An 18,843-nucleotide genomic window follows, 5' to 3' on the forward strand; every position below is an offset into this window, starting at 1 on the left:
CAATGTGGGCAGCACTCTCAGATACAACTGCTCTGCTGCTGAGATGTAGGAAGCAAAGGAAAATTTTCACTGAAGGGAAACTTAATCTTGACTGAACTAACAAGCCTGGATAGGATGTTTCAGCCTTTGCTTAGCAGAAGACAAGCACAACCCTTACCCTGCACTACAGCATAAGGGTGAGATTTGGAAGAAAAACTTGCTGCGACTGACAGGGAGTGCTTCACCTCTCTTGGTTGATCTCTTCACGGTAGGTTCTTTGCTTGACACACACTAGCAATATTTTAGACAATCCAAAGGCATATTTTAAAGGAGGGAGGTGTAAGTCGGATGTTCTCATACATGAAGTTCATTGCCAGTACTGTAACCAGTTCCCTCTGCCAGTAAGGCACCAAGTGATGTGCATTATTCCTCAAAATCACCTGGAAAGTAACCGAGTCCCTCTTGAAGTAACAACAGAAACAAATACCCCATTCTGCTGGGGGTCTGGGTAAGACCTGAACAACCCAGCAATTACCTGTCTCTGACAGTCCAGCAGCATAGATAAGGTCCGACTACAAGGAAAGTATCCCAGCCTGCTTACGTACCAGAAGTGAGGATATAACCTTACCGCAATTTTAGGATGTCTGCACTAAAATGCACCATGCGGGTAGATGTTGGAAGTAGGTTTGAATTTGCTGCTGTTGACCCTAAGGCTGATACAGCTGTAAGAGCAGTCTTCAAGTTCAGCCTGCCTGAACTTCTTACAGTTGCAGGTTATTCTTTGAGAAGCATAAATGCTTGTCTGTGCAAGCTGTAATCACACGCCTCTGCAAGATAATACAGATGTATGCTCAGCAAGGATCAGAAACGATTTCTCAAGATTATAGCATTGTAAATCCAGTTTAAAAAACTTTAGAATTGGGAACTGTGTTTGATCATACATATAACTTTTCGCTGTTCTTTCAAACAATGGTATTTTCCCTGGGCAACAAGGAAGTCATCTTCGGACAATAGCTTTTAGACTTCAATAATCTTCTTTTGTATTTACTAGAAAAGCTCAAGCTAATAATGTATGCAAGTCCGACACGCCCAAACAAAATACTGTTTTTTCTGGTGAAATGAAGTATGGCACGCTCACTGAGTGTGTGAGTGAAACAAAATACCCTTTATTGGAATCGGAGCCTCTAAGGAAATCATGGAAGGAAAGAAAAAAAACAAGGACTTGACTGAGACTAACAAAAATCTAGGGCAACACTGACACATTACACAACCCTATTCAATCTCAGGGCTAGATTCTGTCTAAAGCTGTGCAGTTCTGCTGTTGCTTCCTTTGCTTGAGGTCTCTGTGGATGATGCATTTGTTTTGCTGCTGCTGTTTGTGAGATTGACTTCACGCTGAGGTTCTGCTGAATAAAGTGGTATGATTTATTTCTGCAGAGACATAAATATTGAAAATACTACGTACTGAAAATTAATACAGTCTCTGAGAAGCAGAAAGTTATTCTCCCAGCTGCATCTCTGCTTAATATGTGCATGCCATCAGTCAAATTACAGTAACTAAAGATCTTTATCATGTAGACATGAAGTATCAATACTGACTCCATGGTACCGATTTAGAAACAATGTATTTGAAATTAACTCAAGTTTCATGAAAGCTCCTGCCAGACCTCAAAACTGAAGACACTGGAGAGTAAATATATCATGAACAATTTGGCAATATAAGGTTCCTCACAGTGACATTTAGTGTAGAGTCTGAGAGATCAAAACCCTCCTAAAAATCTCCACTGCCAGGGAGTGTGCAAATACCATCAGGCAGGTGCCAGCTGAGACCATTGCCTACCGCAGCATTCAACACCATTCTGAAACATCTTGAATTCAGTTCTCGTCTCTGGTGTTAGACTGTAAACTCTTTGGAGTTTCTCAGATCTGTGTTTGTACGCTATGGACGCTAACCTCTTACTGCTAATGGATAATAACTGGCAGAAAATATTAGATAACCTCTTGTGCTCTGTGTCCCAGCAGGTTATCCCAACTCTAATACAGTGAGTTCAAGGCAGGCTAGCGTGCAATTGACTATTCTCTACCCAGTCTATTTAAAACATGATTTTCCTCTGGAACCATACTACTATGAGGAATTGCAAAGGCTACCTAATGTAAAGTCAACAAAGCTGGACTGAGTCAAGTGCCTATTCAGTGATTTAAACCAGCACTTGAAATCTGGCAAATTTTAAGCAGAGGGGTCTGCATTTTCCTGAATATACTGTCCAGATACACTGAAGATTCCTGCTTTTCTCAACTGGAAAGACCTCATTGACCTTGCTAACTGCAGGAATTTCTTGGAGACCTCAACCATCCTGTGTAAAGCATCACTTTCAGTCTAAAGAAACAAATGAGCATTTCAAAATCCTTCTCCCACTAGCAGTTGCAGTCTCTGCACCAATCACATAAATATAGCTGTATAAGAATTGTCTAAGCTGCCCATTTGATAATCATCTTAATTCACTGTAATATCAAAGATTTACAGTTAATTTCTTTGCATGTAATTTCAAGTCACTCTTAAGTATTTTTTAAAACAGAAAACTAGATGAAAATTGAATTCATAGATATACGAGGTAGTATATACCTGGCACAATGAAAAGGATTAGTTTGAAGAGAACATGGGTTTAGTTCTTAAATTTGTGAACCATAACATAATGAATGCATCTCATTTAGCTTTTAAAGCAACCTGAATAACATGCTATCTTTTAAAAAGCAATTATTATCCACTGTCACTGTGATAACAAGAAGTTTGCAATGAGGAAATCTATGTTGCTTAGAAAAGGTCCAAGTCAGAAAGCACGGACTGTACCGACCGGCTTCATCCTTCAGTCACTTCACCTCGTCACAGCTGGAACAAAAATCCCATCTCCTTGTCCTAGTTATGTTTGGCATTAAAAGCACTAAAAAAAGGAAGCCTTAGGACACAACTGAAATTTTATCTATACAGTATATTTAACTATTGCTGTAGCAGGCATTTAAGAAAAAAATGAGGTCTTTATTGCATCACGTAACCTTAGATCTAACAACCGAACCACATACGCTATTGAGACACGGTTACTTGTGAAAATGCTGTTGCAGGTGTCATAGTCAAATCAAGAGGTGAGGAAACACATGCACATACAGGTTTGGGGAGGGGAGACGACTTTTTTGTTCATATTATCATTCAACCCTTTTACCATGCTCCATGGAAAGCTATAGAAGAAATGAGCAATCACATTTATAGTTCTGCACAATAACATACTTCCTTTTGCTTCATCTTCCGTAAAATTAATCAAATGCTAATGGCATAAGCTTTACTTCTCCTCAATAAATGAAAGAATCAACTGTCTCAAAAATCACCGATGATTTGCTAGAAGAATACAAATAAATGAAACAATGGCAGAGTATGCACTACGAGAACTTTTGAAGAGCATTGTTAGAATCTGCATTACTCAAGCAAATCTAGGAAATCACTCTCAATAATCCATCTTCTGATATTTTAGTAAACTCTAAGGCCAATTAGCATTTATACATTTTCTGCAAGCAAGTCTCCACAGTGGAAAATGATTTACTGTGATCTGACACTTGGAAAATAAAGACAAACCCCCCAGTTGCTAAATTAGATTACTTGCCCAGAGAATCAGATGAGGAATTCTCATGTACCCCTCCAACTGAGTTCATGTACTTCCAGCACGACTGACTGACTGACTTACTGGCTTGTCTCGACTAAATATGAGCATCCTACACCCTCATCCTCCTCCTATATCCTTAAACTTTTTGTTAGCTCTGTTTGGTATTGAGTTTGCTCCTTTGTTAAAGCAAGTGGAAAACAGCTGGCAATAGATCGCTTTATTTGACAGGGGAGAGACTTATCTTATTTCTCTTTTCCTGTCCAAAAGCCATCTTATTTGCTGTTCCTAGAGTGGAAATTTGCCAGAGCTCTATCTGCGTTTTACTTTTTTCTTCTACCAACGGAGGTCTCTCTGGATCATAAATTGCCTTTTCCTCCCTGCTTGCTACATATCTTCTTGATTCACCCAGCCTAGTATTTTCTTTCTTAAACCATCTTTGAGAGTTCGGTTCAAGCCCTTATATACTAAAACTTCCTCAAAACCATCTATAAAGACAACAGTTTTGGTTTGGAGTTTTTTTTTTTTTTCTGTTTTATGAACTAACACTGCAATGCATACACAGGTTGTGCAGAAAAGGTAAAGTTGCAGCACAATAAGGAATACTGCACGCAGCTTTGTACTGCATTTGTCAGGCACAAATATTTCATCATCTCTGCTTCCTCTGAGAATTTTGATTTTCTCTGATCCCTGGATAATGGAGTACTTCTGTACTACTAAGTTTTGTTAGAAATGTCGTGTTTATATGTATGCATACATGCCTGATTATAAATATTTCCTTTTTAAACACAATCTATTGACAAGATGTGTTAAAGTGTTTTCATCACTTGTTTGTATTCATACCCCACCACAATCTATCATATAGATGATACACATTTGTTAGCAATTTGATGTAAATTTTATAATTAGAGGTTTGGGATAACAGTTACTGGCTACTCTTGAAAAGTTTCCCTGTGAGAGAACAGCTGTAGATTGCAATTTTGCTATTACAGCTATGCCTGTACAGACCAAATAAAACGATAAAAACCCATGAAAACATAACTGTAACCGATAAAATGTAATGAGGTATTAAAAATGCAAATACTGAAGCAATTTACAACTTTGGCTTCTACGGAATTTAGTATCAGGAATATCAGGATGGTCAAACTTCATGGAAACTTCTTAAAATATCAATTCACACATTTCTGATAAAATACATGCCATAAATTATAGAGCAACTGACAGTGAGTATAGGTTCCATTTCTACATTTGTAAATCAATTCTTGTTATGTTTTGCTTCTGTCTTCCAAAACTTTCCAACTACTAAGCTAAAATTGTGTTTGGATCTGAAAAATCTCTGCTTATGGCATTGTCCCCACCCACATGACATTAAAGGTTGGTTCAACCACTTTTATTTTTAATGAGGGTAGGAATCCGTAATACAATTCACGTTGAGTGAGAGTATGCATGCACACCAGTTTTGTGATCTTCCCTTTCCTCTGTTGGGTCCGTATTTTGGCCCTATCTCCGTAGGATTGATTCACCATTCACCGATTCACCTCCAAGCCTCAGGAGGTTGCTTTTAACTGCTTATGGATGTTTTTTTCTCTTTTAAACTGAATCTAAAATATTTACTGAAGGAGACATAGTCATGTCTGCTACAAGGTCATTTAAAGCCATGTAAACCAATTTCGGTTGCCACAAGGAATAGAAGAAAAAGTCGCTGGTGTAACAGCTAACTAGTTGCATTGCTTCCACACCTAACTCAAGTGCTGTGGATGTGCAGTTCAAGATGAGCAGTGATCTCCTTTGCCCCGTATATTGCTGAACACATACACGAACCCAGTGTCTGCCGCCTTCCCTCTCCCTTCTCCTCCCCCTCCAACCTCAATGTTTTGTTTTCTGCACTTTGCGTCTCAGGATCAAAGAACTGGACATATCCACTTGAAAAAGCATACCATTAAAAGCTGCTTGCCTGCAATGTGCTTTGTACCCACAGAGAAGTTTGTTCTGTTTTCTTCCTGTGTGTATTGTATCCCACAGTGTGAACAGAATCTTCTTTGCATAGGAGAAAAAACTAGACATTTTCTGGCAAGAGTTGCAAATTACCCTTCCTCCACCTTGCACTGCACTCAGTTTATACTGTAAAATATCCTGTCAGGTTAGCAGAGTCCTTAAGCAGATATTTAACAGTGCTTAGGGCACACACTCCACGTCCCCTCTAACTCCACCATGTACTTACTAGTTCGTTCACAATTTTGTCTTCAGCAGGATTCAAATGTGTGCTTGCAGTTAAGCGCACACGTGAATGCTTTACTGAACTCAACCCCACTGGACGTGGGGAGAATACCCACAAAACCCACGAGCTACAATCTGCTGCAAAGCAGGGCAGGAAGGCATTTCGAACACTGGAAGTAGGGAAACAAACCCACATGAGTGAAACTGCAATCTGAATTGCCTTTTTCTTTAAGATAGGTTTTGTTAAAGTCCGTTTTAAATTTATTAGTGGCTTCTGCTGCCACTACAGCCTAAGGGGTGTACTTCCAAATGCTGCGCATTTCCCACACAGCTCACAAGTGGGATACCGAGGGCCTGATTTGTGAGGGTCTGAGCGACCATATCTCCAGAGAAGATAACTGGGAGCTCAACGTGACCTTGACTTTGCCGTAAAATCCTGTGCACCTCAGTGTGGAGCCAAACAAAAATTAGGGAACCTCGTTACTGATCACTTTGTAAGTAGATTCTCAGTGTATTACTGACCACAGACGGATTCGGATACCTGCTCCTAGGTACTACCCGTTATAAAAACCTCATTTCTAATGTTGGCATTAAAATGTGTAACCAGGAAAAGGGATGCTTATCATGATGCGCTTTTGTCATTAACTATCACAATCAGGCAACACACAGTAGACTGCAGGACATTCCTTTGATGCGGCACTGGCTCTTCAGTAGGAATATATTATGTACAAACCACATTTTAACTGATAATAAGTGATACTTTGGACAGCACTAAAACAGTTAAACGCACGTAGCTGGCTCTCCCCCCCGGTGCTCTCACTTATTGTGACTCAGGGCTTATCTTTTTAGCCAGACAGATCATTAATTTTCCTAGGTGTTTATTATCCACATGAAATGTCCTATTCCTCTAGTATAAAGTGTTTTATATCTGTGGCTTCGCCTGTGTGAAATCACTGAGATGACCAAAGACCTTGATATTATCCTGAGGTTATTACTCAATATGACATCTCTATGCCGTGGTCCCCTGAGCATAGTAAAAGTAGTTTTATAGTCAATTTTGTTGCCAAATAAATCAAGCCATAATCCCCTTGCCCCTCCAAAATCCATGATTTTTTTTTTCCTGAGGTAGTCTAGGTACCAAAAGACATACTATATGACTACCTACTAAACTTCAGACTTCCAAAGTAGATGATGAATTGCTACGGTTTATTAGACAACTCAACTTACTATATATGCCAAATCACATAAAATCTTGAGATCTTATTCTTAGACTGTCTGCAATTTGTGAGAGCATGCTCTTTTCCTAAAGACCATGCTTTTAATGTTAAAAGCTAAGTATGACAGTTTTATCTGTTAACTAATGTGTAAATTTTCAGAGAAGTGACAGGTGGCCATATGTCTTATTAAATTGGTAGTAAATCTTTCTTTTTTCCTGGAGCACTCCGTAAGCTTTATTAGATACGTATACCTTCAGAAGAGCAAGTATAGCAGTGTAGCAGCATATACTTAATCTATACAGTATAGATTAGTTTTTCTTTTTTTCTTTTTTTCCTTTTTAATACATACTCTTAAGTACTTCTTCCCCTGCAGCAGGGCGTCAGTCCCCGAGAGCTGTCAATTCAAATAGCTTAGCTCACAGTTACAGCTTAATTTCACACTCTTCCTTCACGTTACTCCTAGCATAACTGGGACCCACCTGTGTTAGCATCTTACTTTTGTCTTCTATCAATTGCAACAACATCAAGGACAATTATGCCTTTCAGGCCATCCAGCACATTCATGCTTTTTTTCCTTTTCCCTCTTATTTGCATCAGATATAGAATCCGTTTTCATTTGGAGGCAGTGTTCAAAGAGAAGTAAACGAAAGTTTCTGGATAATTCCGGAACACAATTTGGAACAAAATTTTACTAATGTTAGCCTTCATCTCTTTTGTGATCCTTCTAAATTGAGCCATGTTGCAAGGAGGCTTTCGGTTCACATTGAACATGAAGACTGAGAACGCTGTTTATGAAAATGACTCACTCATTTGCTGGTTTCTGCTCCCAGAGGACAGCACTTGCTACGCATTTAGGAAACAAATGGTATTTAAACCTGGTATGATAACAACTTAAGCTCTACAGTCAGACACACATTTAATACTTAGGATTTGTGAGGAATAACAATATTTTTGCTCTTCATAGAGCCTATACATCTATTCCATCTCCTCTGTGAAGTGGTCTGTGTCCACCTCTTTAGCCTTCTCACAGCCTCACTCCACAGCAGCCTTATATTGCATGGTCCTGACCATTCCTGCACTGTGGAATATGTGAAGTCTGATCTGTTGCTGCCTTCCTGTACCCAGGATCTGCACTGATTTTAAAGAAAAATTTCATTTTCCTCTTGGATGGCCAGGAAGTAAATAGAATACTAAGATATGCACTAAGTATACTAAGATATATAATACATATACTATATGTAATAGTATACTAAGATACGCGGGTCCTGAGAAAACTGGCTGATAGTAGAGAGAAAGGATAAATAGTAAATAGGAAGGGCAAAGGAAGCAACTGGGGAGGTTTGTGCTGGAAATGCTATGATTTGAACGGAAGCTGGCTTGAAGGCACAGAGAAGTGTCAGGCCCTTGGCCACTACGGAGCCCAGAGGACTTAGCCTTGAAGCCTGAGGCTCTCCATGCACTGCTTCTGGTGAGACACATACACAGCAGCAAAGGCTGATAGTAAGCAGCCAATTTGCACATGAGTGGTCATCCAAGAATGCTTACAGCTTAATAAGATGAGGAAGAGGATGGAGAAGGGGCAATTGGCGTTGCATGTTGCAGACAACTGCGCCCTGCTGCAAGGAACGGTGCTGTCGCAAAAGGAAGCGGCCAGACTCAGATGTGATTTTTCACTCAGCTACAGTCGCATCTCTACGGAAAACCATCACCATAAAGGCAATTGCTTAAATAGTCATTGCATCCCTCAAACAGCTTTTCTATTTCTATGAAAAATACTTGAAAACCCAAATGGCAAGTAACTTAGCTAATACAAAAGTAGTGTTGCGCTTGTCCTCAAATGCAACTTTTGAAAACAAGGAAACTAAAATGAAAGAAATATGCAAATTGAGCCTTATCTCTACACCCATATGCTTACAATGCATATGCTCATTTGCTTTACTATTATCTACAAATGTCCTCCAGTAAAGCTCTAAGCTGGTGCCACACAATTAAACCCACATCTGTTAAATTTTATAAACTCTTTGTCCTTGATAACATCACCCTTTTAACACTATGCTTTTATTTAACCATTTTTAAGCCCATAAACAAACCCATCTGCCATTTAATTACCATCAGTCAGGAGAACATCCATGCTCACTAAAAACGCCCCGTTTGCCCTGCAAGGAGCTCAAGACAGACATACAGACTTTCTCTAGCCATGCCTTTCGACCATACAGATAGGAGTCTGGCAGAACAGCACTTATTTTACCCTTCTCTTTGAGCCCTCCAGTATCCTCCAAATACAAAAGCTACAACTGTGTAAGGATACCATAGCTAATCCCAGGATAATTCAACCCAACTAATACCATGACGGCAGCTGGAAGACCTGAAGAGAACAAGTTCTTCACACTGTCCAGTCAACGGTATGCAAACCACAATTTTAATCTTCCACTGAGAACACTTGACAGAGTAGGAAAAGGCAAGGGCCTAAATTAAAAAGAATTGCAACATGGAAAAACACAACACTGTGTGATAAACTGAGAATGAGGCAACCACTAAACTTGATCACAAATCTGGTTTTAATTAATTGACAGATCTGACTTCTGCACTTCATATAAAAATCAACCGCCTCTGAAGATGTATTAGAAAACAGTGAGTCTAACTGATTGTTTTTAATTCTTACATCTTGTAGCAGATTAAAAAGGATGAAATAATGATAAAAATTATTGTTGTAATATTAATGACAAAATGATTAATGTCATAGCTACTTAAGTGCATAACAGAACAGCTTTCTTCAGAGAACTTGCTTTCTGTGAAGAGTGGGTTTGTGAAACCAATCTAAGTATTTTTGACCTTGATTTATTACATAGCTTTGCATGAATACTAGCAAACAAGAGTCTTCCAAAAGGATTCTGAAGCTTCTGAGTCAACTGTTATGAAACACATGCTTTCACATAGCTTCGGCTTATCCTAATGAGCCAGCTCAAATGTCCTTATCAGTTTGATAAATTTCTTATCAGTTGGGTTCCTCTCTTCTACAACAGCAAATCATGATACTGAAAACTGCCTGTTTACTTGCCTTTTCTTATGAAATAAAATATCAAACACATCTTAGCCTCATTTTCTATGCTATATGAAAACATTCGCTCCAGAAAAGGAAGAGGATATGACTTTGGCCTAGGCATTTTCCAACAACACCCTCTAAGGGAACAGTCATAAAGGGCACACAAAGTGAGGACATGAATGCAGTACAGAGAAACTTTTCTGTTTAACCAGCTCTAAAAATGCCAAAGCACATGGGTAAGAGAAAGGTCCTGAGAGAAGGCAAAAGCTGAACAGCAGGCAAGTTTATTTTCTTTTTGCCATTTTCTCAGTGTGTGTGTGGGTATACATATTTGTATATTTAAATAACTAAATACATTTCACGACCTTTATAAACTTCAGACATATGAAATTAAGCAAATAGTCTACTATCCAGCAAAGTAGGCACAACCCACTGCTGGCACATGTGTTGCCATAAACAGCAAAATTCAGGTATACATACAACCTCTAATCTTTAATAACCTTGATAGCAGTTATTATCCAACTAAACCCACAGTGTCCCCAGGGGAGGCAGTGCATTTGCCTGACCTGCAAATATAGCTCTCAGCTGTCCATTTTGGTTTTAATTGCAGACAGTCAACAAGAAAAAGACAAGGTAACTCCCATGACTAAGGAAAAACAGCTGAGTACAGTTTTTTTATAACTACTACCTTTCAGGGACAGATGCTCCAAGTAGTAATTCTCACCTCTCCCAAAAAGTATGTCATTGATGGAGACACAATCATAAAAAAGAAAGATTCAAATGGCGTTAGCTAATCTGATGTCTACCATAAATAAAAAGCATACCATGCAATCAGAACTCACAAACTTTGTGAAGTGCCTTGACCAAATACTTTCTTCCTCTAGGTAAAAGACTGCCATTGCTCATGTAGATAATGAAGAAATAAAAGACATAATATAACACGGACTAAATCTTTTCCCTCAAGAGAAAATCAACTATATTACAGTGCCTCAATTCCTATAAATCCCCCCAAAGATTTTATAATGTATGAAAGTACACATTATTAAATATAGTCTTTACATATGCTAAATTTTATAATGTGAAACTTAGCTAACGTCCCAGGCTAATACACTCTATAACTGACCTTCTTTGAGTAATTTTATGCCTTACTGAATATATGTTTTTCACGTATCATGAAAAATCATCTGAAAGCTTAGTGTCATAATACAAGAATTTAAAAAGTTTAAGTAAATCTAAAGCAACATTATGTCACACACAGTGACTTGCAAAAATTATTTCTCATGAGAAATCTACTGGGGAGCAAAAGAACATAACCTTTGAATCCCAGACGTGAGAAAAGGTTAGGACCATATAATGAGACAACTTACATATACCTACTTCTGTAAGAATCGCCCTAACAGTAAAAACAAGTGATCCTTGCAGGGAGTGGGATAGAGACCACACCAAAGAGCAAATAAAAGATACAGAATGGAAAACCATAGCAGTGATAATATTAAGGCATGAATGAGAACAACTGTGCAAGGGAAAACTTCCCTTTAAATCTTCTCAGAGCTGTTAACACATGAAAGACAAGAGAAAAATTCTTCTCCAATTTAACTGTACCACAGTTAAACAGTAGAAGCAGGAACAAAATCTCCATTATAAATTTAGTGTCAAGTAGCAAAGATAAATTGAGAGAAAATATTCTCTCACTGTGTATACCTAACTGGAGTCTCTAGTTTTCCCAAATAACTGGCACATTTGACTTCTCCCAGCAGGAAAATGTGTCAATAACATAATATTTTAGCCTACTAAAATCTACAGTGATCAAAAGAACTTTGCAAAGACTTTAAAAGTGCAGGAAAGCACAAGCAAAAATATTCAGAGGTTTGTAGACTGAGTCATATCATATAACAAAAGATTAGGAGCCGGCTCCTAGCAAGGCAAAAAAGGGAGATCAAGTGGCAATAGTACTGATGTGAACCAAACCTTGGAGGAGAAAGGTCAGACTAATGTGAATGCTTTTAGAAAAAGCAACTGCCTGAAAAACAAGAGGTCATGTGTGGAGGTTTTGAAATGAACTAACCTACAAGCAATTATGTATTTTTCTTAGAATGGATGGCTAAAAAAAAAAAAAAAAAAAAAAAAAAGGACCCTGGTAACAGAAGGAAGCCATGCCCAGCACTGCTGTGAATGGCTGCACACCTCTGTGGAGAACACAACCCAAAGGGACAGGCTGCGGCTCAGTGTCTTCTGGTTTGGAGGACCATAAAAGACAAGGCTGCTCAGTCTTCTCTACCCTAAGCTCCATCACACACCTCTGTACATGAAGAATGACCTTTTCATAGGAAGAATACTGGCATGCAGCCGATACTGAGGGGGGAAATGTCGTACTGAGGAAGGACGTACATTCTATAACAACACGTACCTATGGCACACAGTGAGCCCATAACACAGTTCTTTTATTGCAGCCTAAAAAATTGGTTCACTACGTACAGAAAATATTCAAGTATGCCACTCTTCTATTCTCTGTATTTGTAGAAAGGGGAAAGAATAATCTATGATTTCTTTTTCTTACAACAGAATACACATGAGTTTTCTGAACTGTATCAACAGCTGTGTGAAGCTCTTGCTCTTGCCCAGGAGCCCAATATCTGATTTATATTTAACTATCATATATGACATCAAGTAAGAAACATATTCAGTACATTTCATAAAACAAATATAAGTAAAAATTAATACCCTTATCTTTACAGAGATTATGATCTTTCCCCAGTGGGATTATTGAATTGCCCTATTTTATCTTATCATTTTCACTTTTCTAGAGCTTGGCAAAAAGTTCCCAGAATTTTTTCCATTAACTTCCATGGAAATCAAGTTCAGACCTATATTGTCTTCATGCTTTTTGGAATTTTTGTGTTCTCTGAATCAAATAATTCCTGAAATGAATAAAAGACTATTTGGATACAGGGAAAAGTGTACTCTACATGCAATATTTTTTTCTTGTGAGGTGTTTTTTTAAAATCAAAAGAGTTGTCATCTTTTAAATGTTATTTCCAGTTCAGCATAACAAGATCATAATCTCTGCTCCCACCATGCCTTAGTATTGAACTAATTAGCAGTATTGCAATATCCCAGTCTGATTATCGACAAAGATAAGGCACATTGCCTCCATTTTGCCTGCTGTTTTCAGGGTAAGGCACTGTACACGACAATGTAAAAGACTGCCAAGTGCCTGCAAACAGGACCAGCCAAGGCATTGTCCCAAAGTGGACAGACAGGGAATAAAGGATTGGGACAGACATCCCAGGACTCCCTGTGCAGTCCCCTGCTGCTACTCGCCATTCACTGGTTCAATACTTCCTAAATTTACCAAGCTATATTAAAACACAAGAACATTTTCTGTTCCTATGCTTTCCCCAGCCCCTCCTGAAAGGCTGCTTGCAAAAGTTCATTTCTATCATGACCTGCACATAATTTCCACAGTAAATGGACTATTTTCACTATTTTCAAATAATCGTTCATCTCTGGAAGTTTGCTTACTGTCACACCACTATCACTGCTCCAGCCAGTTTCCTACTCCCTGAACAATATTTGACTTTATTATCTGTCTTCGTTTTATTAATAGTTCCTCATGTGAGAACATACTAAGTACTTTCTGAAGTCCAAACACAACAGATCTGCAGATAGACAGAAATGTCTATGGAATGTGTTGTGCTTTGGGCACGTCCAATTACATTCACCTCCACCTACTTCTGACTTCTCCACTGCTCCCCCTTGTTCTCTCTGGATGTACAGGGCCATAGTTTGCTTCTCTTTGCTTTGGAGATCAACATTTTCCAACATCCAAAAATACCACTTTTTTTTTTTTTTTTTTTTTTTTTAAAAAAACCTGCTAACTCTCCTTTTTGATTCCTTGAAGGCTTTCCTTACACTGAATATACTTTTGAGGTGGTAGTCCACGCAGATGCCTAGAAACTTTCCTTCCTGTTCTAAGACTGCAAGTTACAAACAGATTTTCATCTCTGACCTAAAGAAATTCTTGGTCCCTCCACACACAACTTGATTTGATCCCTTCAGCATAAATCTGAATTAACTAATGTCCTCAGTTGCTATGAATACAACGCACATAAAAGGAAGACAGTTCTATTTTTAGATGAAAGCAAAACAAAACAAAGGAAGAAAAAACCCAAAATTCAGGAATACTTTGTTCTTTACATTCAATCTTTCTGCTTTGCCTTCTCTAGTCTAACAGAAGCAGAGCAGTAGCTGATATGAGCTGCTGGAGACTGGGATTTGGGAACTGTATCTTTAGAGATGCTTGTTTCTAAAAAATTTGCTATTTCCAGTATTTCCTTTTAATTCAGGCAAAGTAGCTCAGTATAAGAACATATTCTGTCAAGGAAATTTGCTCCAAATAATGCTCTCAACACAGGAAAAAACAGGAGGCATATCAGTAATGATTCAAACAGAAAATACAAGCAAAAAGTGTAAACACAGCAAATATAAAATTAAAGCAAATAATTTCTATCAGAAATTTTACACACCCTGATGACAAACAGATCTTGCTCAGAACCAAATTCCTCAGAGAAAGATGAGTAGACAGTGAGGAATTAAGCTTTGGTGAAGTTTACTGACCAAAAAAGGCACCTGTCCCTTAAACACAGTGGAGAGTAGACAGTGTTCTAACACGCTCATTACAAGGAATCCAAAATCCTACGAGGAAAGAGACTTGATGAATTAAAACAGATGATCAAAACAAAGCTCCATGAGAAAGTAACATAGGCGAGTACACGCACAGATCAGCAGACACCAACAAGTACACTCAATACCTGGCGTTTGATGTGCGTTCATAGGTGTGAAAGATTCACGGCTTCATTTACAGAAAGCCACTTTTCACAGAAACTGCTCACACACCATTTGCTGCCATGGGCCCATGCCAACCTTGGGAGTACAAATACTGTTCCACTCTGCTACAGCTAATACAAAAATTAAGAAACAACAGATTTTCTGGATATACTCTTCGAAACATCTGATAAAAGTGTAAGAGTACACAATAGATGTATAAATAATTGTTGGGGGGGGGGGGGTGGGGAGAAAGAAGAGAAAGACGGACACAGGTGAGGGGCCGCAATAGCAAGTGCAGGAACTGCCATAGCATCCTTCCGCACTGTGAAACAGGGGTTGCAAACAGCTCCAGTGTTATGAGACAGGGTCACTCCACTGAATGAAACTGCTAGCTGGATACATATTGCAGATAATAAGCAATATAATCTAAAAATCCCAGATGAGAGAGAGAAGAGCAGCATTGATTTGGGCAGCTCACTTTGAAAGGTGTGAGATAAGTATGATGCACAGCACACGATGACGGGTAAGCCCTAGGACAGGATGCCACACTTACTGTTTTATCAGTAACACCAGTACCTTGAGGGACATCCAGTGCTCCACACGACAGCTCATCATACCTCAGAAATTAACCACACACTGCTAACTGTCAGGCCATTTGTTTGACATTTATAGTCTATTCTGTGTTTGAAGTGCAAGATGTGGGCAAATTTGGGGGTATTAAATACTTTCTTTTTTTTTTAAGCTCATTTTTTCCTAAGTCATAGTGATTGCATTCAAGGACAATGCTAACATCAACATCTGACTCTTCACTGAGTCCATTTGTTTTATTTTAACAAACAAGTTGCTTATTTAGAGTAGCCCATTTGGAGCCTTTGCTGGAATTGTGTGTGCTATGGATAAAGAAATCTGAAAGCATGTGGAGGTTAAGGTCCACCACGTACTGCCATCCATGGAGGGTGGAAGGGTGGCACATACAAGCAGCTCGCTCAGGAACCTTGCCGGTGCCAACAGATCGTAAGAGTGCAGGACTATAGCCCCGCAAAATACAGCACTGATGTGTCAGCAACATTTCTCAAGAAAGTATGACAGAGGATCTACACTCAAGATGTTTTTAATGAACCATAAAAATAGAAGCACAATTCATTATTTTCATAATAATCACTACGCATATCATCAATGTTGGCACATTTCTCTCTGCTGTTTTTTATTCCTTGAAATTACTTCAATATATCTTTCCTGATTTCCAGTTGTATCTCCCATTCATTGACTTTATACCTGCCGTTTCAAAGCCATTTATTTGACATCTTTATTGGAAAATATCTGACATGAAATGCAGGTGGAGCATTTATGTATTTTCCCAATCAGTAAAGAAATATCGAAACAGAGAAATGAGAAATAAAATGTCTTGGTGAGTTCCCAATGCTTATATGCACATTCGCACAAAAAATAGTGATAACCTCAGTCTCCAAAACTTGCATATCCTAAATGTCAAATCTCAACTTCTTTTTATCTTTTTAAATTAAAATACAATTACTGCAATTGTTAACCATGAATAAGTGTGACATGATGATTATATGTAGAAAGTTTACTGGTTAGGATCTGAACTGATAAATTTACTTCATTAATTTGAAGTCTACTTTTATATATTTTGAATGATGATAAGTCCAAATATTTTTCTCTACTCTTTATGAGAACAACAAAAAAAGGACAACATACTGTGCCACATGCAGGTTCTCCTTCACTGAAGGTATTTCCCGATATAAACCTTCTAGAGTTTCCTCTAGTTTCTGACATCTAAAATGAAATAAAACACACTTTTAAAACTTAATTACTAGTACCATTGTAACATGTGCTTTGTGGTATTCCACAACACTTTTTATCATTCACTCATCTTCTATAAGCATGTGTGTGAAAAACTTTGAAACACTGAGGCTGTTTAACAAGAAAAAATAAGGTATGTGTTGTTCTTCAACTAATGACAGTATTATTTCTTTCCCAGTCCTAGCTTTCCCATAGTTTCCCCTAACATCATAATATGTTTGGGTATGCAGGGTATTTTAGTAAAACATTTGATCTAGAATTGTTTTCCTTCAAGGGCTGCTTGCAAATGTTTCTGTGTTTGCACGTTTGCAAAGCAGACCTGGATATCAGGATGGTAAGCAGAAAAAGAACACAGTATATTGACTCTGTAGTAGAGTTGTAAGTGCATTTAAAAGAAAAATAGATCTTACAACTAAATTTAAAATTATACTATTGCTAAATGATCTTTTTATCCATCTGGAATATAGAAGCTACTAGAAGTATACAGGAGGTCCTGGTACCAGTTTCCTTTTAAAACATACTAACAACTGCATTTAAGTATTCCCATCTCTCTGTGAATATTTCATAGATGGGAAAGGGGACCATAGGAACTTTGCACCTCTGGTTCTGAAAAGAACTCTAGATTTCTCCCACTTATGGCAGGGCCCCTCCACATCAGGGAAAGTACCTATCCAACCCTCACAGAGGTGCTTTTACAAAGAAGCAAATTCTAGGTGATCAAATGCAGAGGTGTCCGTAACTGTTCATCTGTATTTAACACGCAATCTTCCCCTGGCCTGTATGGCCTAATCCTTCCCCGTTGGCATGACATCAAGTGGCCAAAGCCTTGGAAGTAGATTCAAGCAACTGCCTTTAAAAAGAATCCAGAAGTAATCTCTTCTTTCTCTTGCCAATGTGAATAAGGTCTTTTTTACCTCCTGTGGCTTTTCCTCTTGTAAAAAATTTCTTTCGCCCTATGTCTACACCACCCTCAGAACACCTGAGCTAACAAATCTAAGTAAAATCCATACATACTTTCTCCTGACTAGTTTAAGCACAGTGCAAACCTAGTGTAGCTAGATATCATTCAGATTTGCTGTAGTGTGTGGCAGTGCATGGGGATATGCAGGCTTAAAGACCAAGGATCCACCAGCTCTGAATTACGTCCCTGTTAACAGCAGAGGCAAACGATGATCATACTGGGGACATTAGAGCTGCGCTGTCTGGATTTCTGAATAACTACCTGCACTCTATTGTGTATTCTGAGATTAAAATCCGAATTCAATCCTCCACTGTGGCAAATCTTCATCATCAAGGCAGTTATTTCTTTACGTGCAATTCTATCACTCCTCATGCCAGCAACAGTCTATCATATTACAAAAAAGAAGAGTTATTGGGAAGTCATCAAGTCCATCCTGCTGCTCTGAGAGGATCTATCTAAACCACATACAGTTTGTGCAATACAATACAAAAGACAGTTATTCTCTTTAAAACAGTATCTGTCTTCACAGCAGCTCTGATGAATCTTACCTGAAGTGTGGCTGGTATTTCTTCCCAGTATCCTTCCTGTCCCTTTCAGAGTCTAATTTTTATAGTCTCAAGATCTATAATTTCAACTAGGTTTCTTAAACCAGTTACACGAAGGGATGTTTAAAAAGTGTCTGTTTTGTGAAGGTTTTCAGAAAAGTTTCTGAAGGCTTCCTTGGAGAAACACATTGGATTGTCTAATTAGTGTACTGCTCCCTAAGTCACGCTCACCTGAAAAGCCAATCTTAAGAGTATCCTGGCTTTTGAATGGGTGCTCTTGATCCTAACTGAGAGCTCTGCAAACAATAGCAATAAGGTCATAAAAAGACATTCAATAGTTAAGCCATTTTAGACATCTGGAACAACAGCTGTCTATACACGTTTTCACAGCAGTTTGCATTTGGAGATTTTACTTATTTGTCACTGTATACAACACACAAGCTTATTCATGCAGTTCTAATCACTGAAATACGACTCCAATTTCCTTCTATCATGCTAAAAACCGCCTTATTAGCTACAGACCATGCACATTTCGTATATCTTTTTCCTTACAACCAGGCTAACAAAGCTCCTGTTTTGTATTATG

At 38.4% G+C, this 18,843-nt stretch overlaps 1 protein-coding gene across 5 annotated transcripts in view; it reads right to left on the minus strand.

Moving 5' to 3' along the window:
- The window catches only part of PCDH15 (protocadherin related 15), a 1,027,345-nt gene that overhangs the window by 527,331 nt on the left and 481,171 nt on the right, over positions 1 to 18,843 (minus strand). The window contains exons 1-2 of one of the 5 annotated variants that reach the window (XM_054831777.1): positions 17,974 to 18,083; positions 16,647 to 16,724 (exon numbers count right to left, since the gene is read on the minus strand). The exons of the other annotated variants lie outside the window; for them this stretch is intronic. The gene's annotated coding sequence lies outside the window, so the exon portion shown is untranslated. Of the gene's footprint in view, positions 1 to 16,646; positions 16,725 to 17,973; positions 18,084 to 18,843 lie in introns of those variants that run through there. 5 annotated transcript variants of the gene reach the window in all.

Source organism: Grus americana, chromosome 7, assembly GCF_028858705.1.
Source record: "Grus americana isolate bGruAme1 chromosome 7, bGruAme1.mat, whole genome shotgun sequence".
Classification (NCBI taxonomy): Eukaryota; Metazoa; Chordata; class Aves; order Gruiformes; family Gruidae; genus Grus; species Grus americana.